We start from the raw sequence: 17,035 nt of genomic DNA, 5'->3' as shown, positions 1-17,035 counted from the left end.
AGATTGCCAGACGACTGCTCTACTTCCCGAGCCACTGCACATGCCTATAGCACATGGACACACTAATAAAAATACAATTTTACACCAGTTCTTAGAATCCTGCGCTGGTTTGCCAGTGGGTCACGGAATTTACTTAAAAATCCTAAATGCCCTATAGCTCCAAGATACATCTCTGACATGCTCGTAGGATATGAACCCTTCAGACCTTTGAGGTCATCTGCAACTGGTCTGCTAGCTGCTCCTAGAAAACTAAGTCATGTGAGTCTGCTTTTAGTTATTATGCTCCACTTCTGTGGAACAAACTTCCAGAGGATCTGAGAAGTTGCCCCAACATTGATTACTTGATGACGATGATATTAATAATAATAATAATAATAATAATGAAACTTTATTTGTATAGCACCTTTCATATAGAAACTGCAGCTCAAAGTGCTTCACAACAGAAAAAAGACAGGCATAAAATGATAGAATAGACAGGAAAGAGCACATAAAGACGTATAAAATCAGTTTTTTTTACAGTACAATAAAATTGTTCTAGATGACTGTTTAACAGTTTAAAGTCGTCTTTACCTTCTCTGTTTAGTATCCACAGTTTAAAACCTGACAGTCTTCCCTGCTGTTTGATACCCACTTTGACCCTTCAAACCTCCCACTCAGGGCAAACCTCCCTCTCAGATGATGATGATGATGACGATGGTGGGTTGTAAAGGTACACGTATCTGTACCGAACCGCTTCAGTACTGGACCTTCGGTTCAGTACGGCTGTGTACCGAACGAATACAACGGTACATTAACCACTAACGAACGCACGTGCAGAACTATTTTTTTTGCATGCAGAATTTCATTGAAAACGTTTTTTTTTTTTTTTTTTTTTTTTTAAGTCGATTATTAATTTCAATATAGAATATTCACTGACAGCCCTACAAGTACAATTAGTTACTACACACTACATCACCCCTGAGTGGAACATGGAAAGCCAAACTTTCTCCCACTGTACCGAAAACCCGTACCGAACCGTGACTTCAAAACCGAGGTACGTACCGAACCGTTGTTTTTGTGTACCGTTACACCCCTAGTGGGTTGTTGTTTTTTAACCCAGACCCTATTTAAACATTGTCGGGATGTGGACTAATACAGGCCATAATTTCATTGATCACTTTAGTATTGATAAGCTTCCACCAGCATCCTCTCACCAGGCTCCAGTACACTCCAATGGGGCAAGTGTTATAGCCTTCAATAACCACGACGATACATGTCTTTTTCCAAAACAGGAAGTTCACAGTATATAATGTGTCTTCATATGTTTTTCTGTATCCAGTTATAATAGGTTTCATAGGCATATTAGACAGCATAAAGCCTAGGAAATTCATTATAATGTTTGATGGATTGTATGCAATGGATTGCATTCGAGCCTGATAAAAGGATGCAGCACTGTGCTAAATTTACTAAAGCGATCAGTGAAATTATGTTATGCACTAATCATGCCAGACAATGAAAACAAATAATAACTTGTGAACTTGTCCTTTAAACATTTTTTATAAACTAAATATAATTGGAATGAATTCATGTTTTGGAAGCCAAACCATACAAAGGTAATTGAAAGTAATTATGTCACTGAGTTGGTGTAATCCAATGGATTACATTACAGATTATAATATTTTGTAGATAATCCATCATGGATTGCATTGTGAAAGTAGCCTTCCCAGCTCTGCTAGAGCAGCATGACTGTGGTCTAAATCCTAGCAGTCCGCTGAGATGACGGACTTAGGGGCTGTTCTACCACCATTGGCCTCCTTTATTTCCAGACTGTAAAAGGATATCGCCCCCTCCCCCTAAGCACGCCATGTCACCTAGTACCTCCGGCTCGTTGAACTGTTGAGACCCCTTTTGAAGGAATCCGTCTTCTCTCCTGTAAAAGCCAGACAGAAAGCCAGACATGCTTTAGGCGGGGATGTGAGGGCGCATGGTTTGCTTGTAGGCATTTAACCGCAGACTCCCGTATGTGTGTATATGTCGTCCTGCCCCCAATCTTTCGATCCACCAAGTTGTCTTTCCATATTTATCACATTTATCTCTGGTTCCCATTGGTTCGTATCTACATTCCCCTCCCATTCATATTTCAAGATAGTTTATTCTACAATGACGTTCCACAGAATAGCATGTAAATATTAGTCCTTCTGTTTGACTCTCTGATTGATCTAAATTATTCAGGTATTACCACAGGCTTACCACAGACAGTACAGTATATTACAGTACCCTCTGCCAGGCCCCCCGACCAGACAGCTCTGGAAGTTTATACTCATATTTCTTCTCACCTTTTGACATGCCCTCTCTTATTGCACAGGAAAGACTCAACAGATGACTGAGCACTGGCCTGAATTGATGGGTAGCCGAGAGAGAGAGAGAGAGAGAGAGAGAGAGAGAGAGAGAGAGAGAGAGAGAGAGAGAGAGAGAGAGAGAGAGAGAGAGAGAGAGAGAGAGAGAGAGAGAGAGAGAGAGAGGGAGGGCATGGAGACAAGGAAATTCTGTGAGTTTCACCTTCATAAAAGCCAGTGGAAGAGATTTGTCCCCCCACGGAGCTCTAGACCTAATTTGTGTGATATGTCGTGTCATGTGCCTTTTGGCTGAACATTTAAAATAAATACAGTATTATTTAGAGCCGGAGAATGAGATGTTCAGTTCCTTCCATTGTACAAAACCAAATATATGGTTTCTACTTTGTGTATCAGACAGTGTAATGTGACTTATTCATGTCTAAAAACACTGTATAGTTTGCCATAGCGGTATTGCGACTTCTGGTCACCTTCCATGTGTCTCAAATAGACTTTGATGAAAAGAAAGTCCTCGCTAGATGAAGTGCCCTTGGTTAAAGGAGATTATTGATTATGCATCAGGGAGCTTGACGACATGGTCTTGACGAGTTATGAGTGTGTGACTCCCTTGTTTAGGGATCAAATGAGAGACATCTGTAAACTATAAGAAGCCCAGTGAAGTAGTTTCCTATCAGATATTATGCGTTACCACTTTCAACAGGGCAAGGTCACATGGCACGGGGTCAGAGGATGTGACGGTCGCGGTGACCTTGGAAAGCAAACGGAAAGCCTCCGGGAAGCCTCAAGTGGTTGTTCCTGTTGATGTTCTTAGGATGAAACACACATAGCTGAAAGAAAAAAAGTTCCATTGCATGGGTAAAGATACCGTAAAAAATTACTTGTGTTATTTGCTGGTGTCAGAGGTACCTTGTTGACGAAAGTGGAGCACCGGGACAGAAAGACAGTTTGCGCTGGAGTGAGAGATGACTGTAACTGCCGTGCGGTGAAGCCGCCTGTTACTTTGTCTGATTGATGAGTGTTGTCTTGAACGTCCACCTCACCAACCCCAGCCCGTAGCTCTCCTGGCTCTTACACTAGGCAGAGGGGGTAATTACCCCCTCCCCTCCCCTCCTCCTGGACACTCACTGAAGGGGCAAACAGGATGATAATCTGGGTTAAAGATGGGAAAGAGCTGGGGATCGGAGCGTGCGTTATGATCGGAATGTCTGCTGCCCCGTCACTGTGACCCCGCTTTAGGCTCCATCCCTGTGCTGTAACGCGCATGCAGAGCGCGCCCAAGACGAACAACATGTAGGTAAAGCACACCACCCTGCAGTCTGACAGGTCGCCACGAGGTCAATACATCTTCATTATTGACCACGGGAGACACACAGACGGCAAACTAACAGCAGAGTCCACTCGCTATTAGTCGCCCCTAACAAACTACTGAAATAAAATAAATGTCCTCATCAGTTTGCTTCTCAACAGACCCACTGATCTCTATCTACCACCCTGCTCATTGCAGTTTCATGTCAGGCTGCTTCAGGCGATGCTGTCAAAAGATGGTGTCTTTCCAGCAGAAACAGGTGCAGATGGGCGTTTATCTCCTATCTTTTTAATAATGATATACAGATATCTTCTCGGATTGTACTTTCCCTTGCTTAAGAAGAACGTACAAAGGGTTTAGAGGTCCCCGGGCAGAAACATGTCCATGTAACAATGGGAATCAATGCTGGAGCAGGCATATCTCGTGTTTGGAACTGGCACGTCACACAGTATTTGGGATTGCAGTTTGTCTCAGATTAGGTATCACTGAAACTGTTGCCTAGGGAATTTTGAAGTGTTTTACAGAATCAGAAGTAAACTAACAACTATCAGATTACTCCAGGACTTTGGAGGTTTATTTGTCAGTGTGTCGTAAACAATAGTGTATTGTGGTACCACAAATAACACCTGGGGAAACCTTAATGCATTCGATAGCCACTAAACCCCTTATTATGTTCTGAGACACATAGCCTGGACGGGATCCCATCTAAAGTGGAGCACATACTGTATGCAAATGGTCTTTCATGAACATGAATTTGTCCAGTTTCATGATGAACATGAATTTGTCCAGTTTCATGATCAGTTTCTAACAAACTACAAATGCTATATTTAGCAAATATATAATGGGTTTTTAAAGGACCATACCCGTCTTTTTGACGTGTGGATTCCAAGTCATTCTTGCCTTGATAACAAAGATCAAGGCGCCCCTTCTTTTTTCATAATCATTTACTGTTACTGAACATTTGGTAGTTAATTTCTGCCGATTCACCACTGCAATTGGCTTCCAGTGTATCTGAAAATGTGTCTTAAACACCACATAAATTGGAGAAAGTCACCACATTGGACTAAATTGCCATACTAACGTCTTATGTGCCACTTGCTTTATTGACAATGTTTGCCATTGTGATATAATACAGTATCTGAGGAAGAATCCCCCTTCTTTTTTTTTTAGACACTGCCTTATTAAGGCACAATAGAGCATTTTAGTCAGATGTAGTGACTTTCATGGGTTTATGTGGTGTAAAGATAAGGCTGTTAACAAAGCCTACGAAAAGACCAAAACCTACTATACATTTCTTCTCCTTACAAGTTTCAAGGTTCATCCAGCCAACACCAGATTTAAGCTCATATCCAGAAGTCATAGAACTCCATTATTGTTAAAAAAACGGTTGAAACAAGTCACAGAGCCGTGCGGCTTGTTTTGGTCAGTATGATTCATTTACATATTACTTTTCCTGGAACTACTTGCATGACAGCAAACTTTGAGACTGCCTACAAAGTAATCGCTGTGACTTCATAAACTAATTCCAGGAAAAAGTACATTTTCCTATTTACCAATGTTGTTGTAGAGTCCTTTCTCAGCATAATTCACACTGTTCTTCATACTCCATACTCATGCTAACATATGTCGTCAATGTGCTCTTTAGCAAGATTTTACTCATATTTAGCATGATGTTTTATTTTTTTTGTATATCTCTTTCTCCGATTTTTCTTTGTTTTCTCCCCGTCCCAATTTTAGTCGTTGTGCCAATTCCCCCCGTACCATACAGCCATACATATTATGCTTTATTTTTTAGCGGCTTTTTAACACCAGGCCCAGGGTTGTCCCTGTTCAAATAAAGTCTAAACAAATACTGGATATCTGTAGCTTCGGCTAGTTAGGCACAAAATTAATGCAAAGTCAATGGGGCCACGCTCCAGTCTGTACGAGCCCTAAAATAAATGCTGAAACCTACTCTATGGTGCACCCAAATGTATTTTTAATCTTGGTGTGAATTTAGTGTATTATAGAGTTTTTAACATGTAGGTCTCAGAGGGTCAGAACAGCGCTCCTGGCTCTCCTCAGGGCTGTGTCCTGTCCCCTCTGCTCTACATTCTCTACACCAATGACTGTAGAAGTCAGCGGGAGGACAGGCACATCCTGAAATTCACTGATGATACAGTTATCATCAGCCCGCTCCATGAAGATGAATCTGAGCATGGGCCAGTGGTAGATGACATGATGAGGCCTTCCTCCAACTAAATATCACAAAGATCAAGGATGTGGCCATATAGTACTGTATATTTGTATGTCTTGTATGTCATAAATGTCTTGATGAATTGAAAATGGAGAACCCTTATGTAAACAAGACGAAAGTCTTTTTCTGGTCTGCATCCTCTTAGCAGTTGTTTGTATTGAGCCGTACTGTATTGTACCCATTCTGCAATCTGGCTTCAGAAGGACATCTTCTGACCCACCATATCAGACCTTCACCAAAAGTCCTAGCATCTGCTTTGTAGAACAATATAAATTTAAATATCATTGACAATAATCTGAAATGTTATGCAAATTATGATGCGGTCTGTAAGAAGGGACAGCAGTGTTTGTACTTCTTTAGGAAGTTAAATTATTTTAGTGTAGATAGGGTCGTTGTTTTACAAGTAATTTATTTTATTCATTTATTGAATCTGTTATTTATTATTATTATTATTATTATTATTATTGCTTGGTACGGTAACCTGAGCATCAGAGATAGAAACCACCTGCGCCCTATAGTGAAGGTGGCTGGTGAGGTGATAGGTGTCCCACAGACTCTCCTGTTGGCTATCTTTGACCAGCAAGTTCTTCACAAGGCCAAGTCTATATTGGACAGTTTAGACCACCCCCTTCACTCCACTTTGAGACTCTACCCTCAGGTTGTAGATTTTGAGTACTCTGGTTTAAGTGCAATAGGAGTAAACACTCCTTCATTCCCTGCTCAATTTGCACATGTAATCTAGCACTTCAAATATAATTCCCTGTGCAATAACCCTGCCCAATTAGCTCAAAATGTAATCTTGCACTTCAGATATTGTTGTGTATATTGTTGTGTTCTGTCCAGGAAAAAATGTCTGTACTTGACTGTAAGTCAAGTTTTCCATCTGGGATAATAAAGTTGAACTGAACTGAATAGAACATTTAATGACGTGTGAAAATAGCAGCACAGGTAAGTGCCTTCTACTTTAGAGACAATTCTCACTTTTTCAAATGTAAGAACATCACCACCTAGTGGTTAAAGTTATATCTACCATGAAATAAGTTTGATTGATTGAACATTTTATTAACAGATTGCAGAATGGGTACAAACAGTACGGCTCAATACACACAATTGTTAAGGGGATGCAGACCAGAGAAAGACTTTTGTCTTGTTTACATCAGGGTCAATGTGAAATGATTGAAAATAATAATTATTTAATGCCTTCTGTGGAATTTGTATTTCTTATTTGTTACATATCTGTTTTAATGGTATACAATGGGACAGACCTTTGCTTGATATAGCTATAAACCTGCATTCCTTCGAATATATCATTAATCAATTAAACTTATATTGAAATACACTATAGCCTATACACCAACACTGAAATGACAGTGGATAAATAAATAAATAAGAACTAAAGCTAATCGGTGGAAATAGACTGCATTAATATTACATAACAAGTCTTGTGTGCGCCAGTATGGCCTACGTGTCTAATGAATGAACAGTATAGGCTTAATATATTCTAGTTACTTGTTTCATTAGGATTTAGTAGATACTATATGCTCTGCCCTACGTACAGTATAGGTACAGTCTGTATACATATACTGTATACTGTATACATACATATACATACAGACTGTACTTATACTGTACGTAGGGCAGAGCATATATATAGTATCTACTAAATCCTAATGAAACAAGTCATTAATGGAATAATAAGCCTATACTGCGTTCATTCATTACACCGTAGGCTATATATATATATAATATATATATTATGTAAACAAGACAAACGTCTTTATCTGGTCTGGATATCCTTAACAATTGTGTGTATTGAGCCGTACTGTATTGTACCCATTCTGCAATCTGTTAAATAAAGTTTTCATTCATTCATTCATATACAGTACTGCGCGCGCATGTGTGTGTGTGTGCGCGTGGGCTGCGGCAGGTGTACCACGAGCCAATACATTAATCTAATCTAATTTTGATGGGTCGCAAGACTCGCAAAGCGCTTCCGCCATTCCATTTTCACGCGGCTGCATCATTAGTTGCCTTATAAGGAGCTCTGGAGGCGTTGTTTTGTATGCAAATGACCTGAACGGGGACGCGCTTTTGCGTTTGAGACATATGCCATTCCCCAACGCAGATATCAGATCATATCACAGCAGGTGCGAACGTTTGAGCCACTTAAGACATAGTCGGGAAGTTAGTAAGGGAAACCGAGGGGGGTGGGGGGGCAGGAGATGAGAGAACGTAGGGCAGGGGAAAAGGGGGTGGTAGGTTGGAGGAGGGTGGTTATGGGTAAGGAATGTTGAATGCTAGGGAGAACAGGTAGGTTTTGAGTCTGGATTTGAAAGTGGAGAGTGAGGGAGAGTCTCTGATGGTCTGAGGGAGGGAGTTCCAGAGTCGGGGTGCAGCTCATGAAAATGCCCAATCACCAAAACTTTTAAGTTTGGATGACGGAACAGTGAGGGAAAGAGTGGAAGAGGACCGGAGGGAACGGGTGGGGCGGTAGGGGAGAAGGAGGTCAGTCAGGTAGGGGGGGGCAGGCTATGGAGGGCTTTGAAGGTGAGGAGTAGTGTTTTGAAGTTGAACTAGGCCTATAGATGGGTTTCTCGTCCACGTCAGCAAGGAGGCCAAAAGGAACGTAATAATCCTGGTCAGAACAATGGGGCAGACTGTATAGAGGATACTTTGTAGGACATGACCTCGAGAACATTTGAAACTGTTTGGGGAGAGATTTCACACAGACACAACCAGGAATGAGGAAGATATGGATAGTGGTTTACCATTGTATCTCTTTGTTCCTGGATTGTAGCCAGCTCTTCATAACAACTCATCAACAATAGTCTTCCGGGATTCTGAAATCGGGGAGGAGATAGCGGGGGGGAGCAAATGAATGAATGTGGATGAGAGCCGTGATGTAAGTGATTGCAGCTACGGCTGTGGGGGTGCTGGAGACATGATCGAATAGACTTGTATGTGCCTGAATCTCCTGAACACGGCACGACCCATTCCTAATAGATCAGAACTGAATCGCCGAGAAAAGGCCCATTTTTTAAGCACCTATTCCCCATGTTTCTGAGTGCTGGGGGATCCGTACTATCCATATCCATCATAAAACTTTGGTGGTTCCGAAATTTCCGGGTTCACAATGGGGCTCTATGGGATGGCAAATAGACGTCCATGACCACAACCCATGTTCAACCCAGATTCGGCTCAAACAAGGGACTAAACACGTTTCGCAATTATGCCACAATAATGTGTCATAAATGTATAGATGTAGCAGTCATATGTCATATAATGATGAATTGAAAATGGAGGACCCTGATGTAAACAAGACAAAAGCCTTTCTCTGGTCTGCATCCCCTTAACAATTGTATGTATTGAGTTGTACTGTACTACTGTACGACTATGCTTGCACCTCATGGTACCAAAGCACCTCAAAGGCGCTAAAAACAAGATTACAAACATCACAAAACAAACTGGTCAGACTGCTACTTGACCTTACCCCTAGAACCCACCTCACCCCTGCCCACTTTGACAACCTAGGATGGCTTAGAGTAGACGACAAAGTACAGCAACTTGCAATGGGCCTGGTCTACAAGATACACTATACGACTAAGGTACCCATGTACAAAATACTTCCCAAAGGTCTGTGAATACCACGACCACAACACCAGAGGAAGCTCAACAAATCATGTTAAACCCAGATTCGGCTCAAACAAGGGACTAAACACGTTTCGCAATTATGCCACATCAATGTGGAACGCCCTACCCAAAGCTGTAAAGGAATGTGAATCCCTACCCACATTCAAAAAGGCCTTATGTGCCACTAGGCACGAAGTGGATAGGTAACAGGTATTGAGCCGTACTGACTGTATTGTACCCATTCTGCAATCTGTTAAATAAAGTTTTCATTCATTCATTCATTCATTCATACTGTACCCATTCTGCAAACTGTTAATAAAGTTTTCAATCAATCAATCAATCAACGCCCTACCACAGCCGTAAAGGAATGTGCTCTCAAAAAACCGCTCTCAAAGAGCACCTACGGGTGGCTGCAATTAGAAACTGGCCCCGGTAAATGTCCCCCCCCCCCCCCCCCCCCCCCCCCAACCCCCTCCAATGTACAGTTTCTTCCCCTTCGGGTGTATATTTTTTATGACTTTTTTTTCTTACACAGTACCGTATATTTGTATGTCTTGTATGTCATAAATGTCTTGATGAATTGAAAATGGAGGACCCTTATGTAAACAAGACGCAAGTATTTCTCCTCTTAGCAGTTGTTAGTATTGAGCTGTACTGTATTGTACCCATTCTGCAATCTGTTAATAAAGTTTTCAATCAATCAATCGAAAATTATTATTTTCTGAAGGAATTACAATGTATTTCATATGTACTTGCCAATTACAGGATGTAGATTGGGAAAAAGAAAATCATGACTTGAGCTTTTCATGAATTCAGATGTTAATATGTAAATCAATCCCCCGTTGACATTAAGTATACTTACTGCGCTTCGAGCGCCCTCCGCTGGCAGAACTAGAGTGGTGGTGTCTCTGTATTCGTATAACTTCTGCCTGCCAGCAGTCGGTAGGTTGGGGAACAAAACCTCCGGTGAGTGACATGTAGAGGGTGAAACACTTTCTAGTTGTGACATTAACGTTAGCGTTGTCATAACCTTGTAATTTTATTGTGCTTGTCGTTACGTTCCATTTGAACTATGACTAGACTACTGTGCAACACGTCCGGTATTTTGAGCTCATGGGAGAGAGCGGGGGGGGGGGGCGGAATGAATGGTTACCACTTACGTCAAGGCTCTAATCTTCTTCTTCTTCTTCTTATTTGAATTTCCGGCAGTGTAGACGCATCGTGGCGTATTACTGCCCTCCACAATTCTTGCTTCGCCCACACTTGAGAAAGTTTACACTCCTCTTCTTCTTCTCATCTTCAAAACACATTTCTATCGTCTCTGTCTCCTTCTTCTCTGCTCCTCTTGTCATACAATCACAATACAAACATCATCTCCTCTCTTGGAGGGCCCCCCCAAGAGGGGGAACCCTCCATCTCACATTATTCATTCATTTTATCCCCCCGGCTCCCCCCCGCCGTCCGTCCTTCCACGAGCTCCATGTAACGCGGAAGTGCAGTGTTCTATGAATGGTGAATCCGCTGTGCTGAAATCTGTCCCTTCGATAGCTCAGTTGGTAGAGCGGAGGACTGTAGTGGTTTACAAGCTGATATCCTTAGGTCGCTGGTTCAAATCCGGCTCGAAGGACAATATTTTCTTAGGAAACGAAATTAATGCCGTTATACTCTCTTTTTATCGCCACATTCTATTGTCACGTTATAATGCTGCCTTTTTATTAAATACGACAAATTCTCCCTTTTCAACATTGTAACGCCCTCAGCCCTGGAAGGAAATGCGTTCTAACATCACACATACTTTTTGCTAGACTCATATGTGTGGGAATGAGAGGTTGAATCAGATCACAATCGCCTCTATGCAAGAAATATACAACAAGCAACCCATCCAAAAAACATATGCAAAGATACAATACACTGTACAACTGTACAAGCAAAACTGTACATTGGAATATTGACAAAACCATACTTGGTCATTTACTGTACATTGGAGGGGGTTGTGTTAGGACATTTACATGGGCCAGTTTCGAATTGCAGTCTCCTGTAGGTGTTCTTTGAGAGTGTTTTTGAAGGTGGGTAGTGATTCACATTCCTTTACAGCTTTGGGTAGGGCGTTCCACATTGATGTGGCATAATTGCGAAACATGTTTAGTCCCTTGTTTGAGCCGAATCTGGGTTTAACATCATTTGTGGAGCTTCCTCTGGTGTTGTGATCGTGGTATTCACTGACCTTTGGGAAGTATTTTGACATGTACATGGGTACCTTGGTCGTGTAGTGTATCTTGTAGACCAGGCCCATTGCAAGTTGCTGTACTCTGTCATCTACTCTAAGCCATCCTAGGTTGTCAAAGTGGGCAGGGGTGAGGTGGGTTCTAGGAGTAAGGTCAAGCAGTAGTCTGACCAGTTTGTTTTGAGATGTTTGTAATTTTGTTTTTAGCGCCTTTGAGGTGCTTTGGTACCATGAGGTGCAAGCATAGTACCCTTGAATGAGTGCTCCTGCCAGAGTCTTCAGGGTATTCTTGTTTACCAGAGAGGAGATCCGGTACAAGAATCGAGTTCGTTGGTTGACTTTTTTTTATTACATTGGATGCCATTTTGTCACAGGAAATATTTGCCTCTAGGATGGAACCCAGGTAGGTAATTTCTTCTTTCCTTGTGACAATATTGTCACCCACTGTAACTGAGAAGCCGTCGGTCTTGCTGAGTTTGTTATTTGAACCGAAGAGAATGGACTCTGTTTTGCCCATGTGTAATGATAGTTTGTTATCAGCGAGCCATATGCAGATTTTGCCTAGTTCTGAGCTGAGGGTTTTTTTCAACCTGTAACTTGTTCTTGTCAGAGACCAGCAGGGCTGAGTCGTCCGCAAACAGGAACAAGTTGCAGTCACAAGCTGACGACATGGCATTTGCATAAATTAGGAACAGTAGCGGTCCTAGTATGCTTCCTTGTAATGTCCTGATGAATTGGAAATGGGGGACCCTGATGTAAACAATATTTTTCTGGTCTGCATCCCCAACAATTGTTTGTATTGAGCCGTACTGTATTGTACCCATTCTGCAATGTTAATAAAGTTTTCAATCAATTCAATCAATCAATCAATGTAATTGCATTAGGCTTCACCTGTACTGTCCAAGACAGTCCCGTTTGCTCTTCCTCTCATGGGAACAGTCTGCAGAGGAGAGGAACAGACATGCAGTGATGCAGAGAAACATATTTAGCACACAGCAGTCTCAATGATCTGATATGAGTTTACACCCAGATTACTATTTGTTTTATGCACATAACTGGGTACATAATCTTTTTGGCCCATTAGAGCCAACAATGGGGGGATATTAGTAGCCTGCTCTGGCTACAAAACTGTAAATTTCACCTGTAGAAGACCAATGGTTACAGGTAGTCATGTTGGAAGAAAGAGAATTCTGTGCAAGGCCTACTGTATTGCACTGAATGCACTCCTCTTCTAACTCACACAGAACAAAAGCACGGACATCCTCGTTAAACTGATTAGAAACTGGAGTTACAGTTGAGAAGCAACACAATGAGGGTTGGGAGAAGGAGTAATGGCTACTGAAGATATTTCGCAGTGTTTGTGGACTCTGAAGACCAGTTGAGTGCACAAATGTCATTGTTGTTTTTATCTCATGTTTTGTGGAGCTATTTTTGACTCATCTGTCACTCGACGTCACTGTAAATGAGGGCAACCTCAGTGAATTTTTCGAGTTTAAATAAATGTTTGAATGAATTACCATTAGATCCATGTTTTTCAATTCATGTTTTATTATTATTATTGTTATTATTATTGTAGCCAATAAACAGCGAGATTGTGTAAATGTTGAGCCATACATATGATAGGAGACCAACAAAATTACAGTCATGGTTTTGAATTGCACTGATATTGTTCTGGTTTGGGTCTTGACCCCATCTCAACCCCAGTTGGTCTTGGACCTCCAAAGTCTTGTTCTTGAATCAAACTCACTGAGCTCAATGGTCTCTGTCTTGACTCTGTCTCACTTTTGGGGGTCTTGACTACAACACTGATATTTAGGCAATAGAATTATACAGGATGTTTGATGACCGAATCAATCTCTCAGTGTTTGAAAATGTCCACATCCTCAGTAGAGAATGAATTGAGAGAGCTGGTGAAGGTGACAGTGAGATTACCTATGGGACTTGTCGAAGGATGAGGGCAATGTTCAGGTTCAGAACTGATAACACTACTGTACAATAAAGATGAAAAGAAAAGGTTCTGTGGGTTCAACATTTTTATCTCCCATTTGCTGTCTGTGGAGCAGCTTCGGATTTGATCATCTTGATGACATCAGCAGTTTAAGTCTTAGTTGATTAGATCAACAGTATGTATGTACTATATGTATTAGATAATATGTATGTATTAGATAACATGTATGAATGATTACATTGAGTTTGCTGTCTATAGTAACCAGCCAATTAATGTGCTTGGAGTACCTGTATGAAAGCAACTTCCTAATTTTTCACACCTTGTGCATTGAAAGGTCAGAAAGAGATTCCGTTAAACATATACTGTAGGTGATGCAGAACTTAAAACCTTGATCTCCAACCATTGTCAATCAAGTTGTACCTTTTTAAATTGACTGAAATTGTGAAATGACTTACTTTTGTCTCGCCTTGTTGTCTTATTGTTATGATTTTATATGCTGTGTGATTTTATGCCTGTTATGATTGTTAAGATGTTTGCTTTTTTCTGTATGTACACTCGACGTGACTGTAAATAAAGGTTTGAAATGAAAATAAATAAGATTATGTATATGAGAAAGTGGAATCCAACTTTATAACTTTTTATCGGGCGATAGTGGCTCAGGAGGTAGAGCAGTTGTCACTTAACCTCTAACTGTTCCTAGTGAGCAAGTTGGCATCTTGCATGGTTGCTTTCGCCATCGGTGTGTGAATGTGTGAGTGAATGGGTGAATGTGAGGCATAGGTTATAAAGTGCTTTGGATAAAGGCGCTATATAAATGCAGTCCATTTACCATTTATTGTTGTGTTATATAAATTAGAATTTTATTTGAATGGTATTCATGATAGCTTGCATTCACATGAGTAGGAATTTAGGATTTGATAGCTATTAAATAGGTAGGCTACAACAGCTGAGGTAGTAGTGAGATATTAAAGTCCCAATGCAGAATTTTCTTTTAAGGGGTATAGACAGCTTCAGCAAAAAAAATCAAAACATCGCGCACTACCAACCGGTTAACCCTTTTCACTGCGACAATACACAGACGGTTAACCCTTTCACGACCGTCGGTTGTGTGGCAGTGAAAGGGTTAACAGTTATACAGTAAAGTACTGCACCTTCATTTTTTACAAGCAAGAACAAGAGCTAAGAATAAATGTAAAGTGCACACTAAAGAATTAAAACAAATAAACAACTTAGCTAACACACAATAATAATAATAACAATAACAAACAATAAAAGTGTGCAAATTTGCTTTAAAAGAAAATTAAGAATAAATGTAAAGTGCACACTAAAGAATTAAAACAAACAACTTAGCTAACAATCAATAATAATAATAACAATAACAAACAATAAAAGAATGTGCAAATTTGCTTTAAAAGAAAATTATGTATTGTAAAATATGTTACACATAATCAAAATATAATGTACAAAATAAACAAACAAATAAAAAAAAATTACAAATTCACTTTGTCTAAAGAACTATTTACATTCCACTCCCTATCATCACACTTCAAGGTTAGCCTGTAGCTCCTACTGGTTTCCATTTACAGTGCAATCCTTCTGGCCTTCCTCACTGCAAAGTCATCAATCACATCAAATGTTCCAACTCCTGAGCCTGCTCCTTCCCATCCAAATCAGATTGCCCCCCGTGGTTTAATGTGTGTACAAGTGCCTCTGCTTGCTTCATCAGCTCTTGGTGTGGCAGGTCTTGGAAGTTGTACAAAATTGCATACCTTTCACCTTGGCACGTTTCTCGTCTTCTTCTTTTCTTCTCTTTTTATACTGGATGGCCGGATGGCTTTTGCCTCTTCATAGTTCTCTAACGTTAGTCTTTCTTTCCTCAACGCTCAATTCTATAAACACTTGACCGATACCCATCAATGCACAGCGCTCTAGCATGTTCTGACTGTGAACACCTAAAGCTGAGGCTCAGACCGACCGACAGTTTTAGATTTTTGGCTCATTTTCCCTTAAGTTAGAATTTCTTTTATGTAAAAAGAATGGTTGCAGATATAGAGGGGGGCGCCAAAACTGCACTGAGCAAAAAAAAAAAAAAATTAACACTTTGACTGCCGGGAGCCGTCTTTAGACGTCTTTGCTGGCCATGCTAAAGTTGCCGGGGGACGCTGTACGTCGTCCTTATATCAATATTTCAAAAATCTGCGATCGGATTCATATTCCCCCTCCGCTGGCCTGAGATCCACCAGCAGGACCCACTGAGCTCTCTGGCGGTTCAGGAGCGCCATCTGGTGGCCGATCGGCACAACCGCTTAACAGGAAGCGCAGTAGAGGTTTTGCTGGTCGGCCATATTACTTCCGGGCACTCGGTATAGGTTCCGGCACTCTAGCTCGTCACACTACATAGCGATCGATTGCCAATAACTCGATAAACAACATGATTTGGACGTATATACCATTATACAAGCTGGAGATGGACCGGGTAATAATATATCCCATAATGATAACATTTCTACTCGACGATGATCGCCCAACGGCGCGCGGAGACTGGGGTGAGTTTCAGCGTGTAACGTTACCATCTTCGATACTAACTGCTTTTATCAACATTTGACCCACATTAGATGATTGGTATAACGCTGCCCACGGAATTATAAACGCCCCCTCGCCCATCCGGTCAACATCAGATGACGTGTAGTAACTTCTAGAAGTACGTCTAGTTGGAATTTTTTATATCGCGCTGATTGCCATCAAACTGTATTTCATCATCAATATAATGCATTTGGGGCTATATATCACGTTCTGGAGAAAGCTGCAGAAAGAGATGAAAACATACTTATACATTAGACCATACTTTACTATGAATATGTGAATGAAAAAGTTTAACGTTGCTACACAATGAACAATACATATAGGACTTTGAATGGGCCCTAATAATGGCAATGTAGCAATAGAATTTAAAAAGTTATAGCCCTGCAAAGAAGGGGACTTTCTCCATAGACAAATAGCGCTGGCAATCTATGGTATATCATTAATTTAACCCAAGGCAACCAAAGTGTTAACAATAAAAAAACGTTTTTTCCTTTTCTTTTTTCTTCTTTGGCGCTCTGGGTGGCGCCCTAGGCAACCGCCTATTCTCGCCTGTAGGAAGCTCCGCCGAACAGGTTGAACCCTAGCTCTATTCAGCTTTGTGTGTGTGTGTGTGTGTGTGTGTGTGTGTGTGTGTGTGTGTGTGTGTGTGTGTGTGTGTGTGTGTGTGTGTGTGTGTGTGTGTGTGTGTGTGTGTAGGTGTGTGTGTGTGTGTGTGTGTGTGTGTGTGTGTGTGTGTGTGTGTGTGTGTGTGTGTGTGTGTGTGTGTGTGTGTGTG

Source organism: Notolepis coatsorum (genome assembly GCF_963971535.1).
Source record: "Notolepis coatsorum genome assembly, chromosome: 18".
In the NCBI taxonomy this organism is placed as follows: Eukaryota; Metazoa; Chordata; class Actinopteri; order Aulopiformes; family Paralepididae; genus Notolepis; species Notolepis coatsorum.
The sequence above is the reverse complement of the archived record's forward strand: the minus strand, read 5'-3'. Positions refer to the sequence as shown.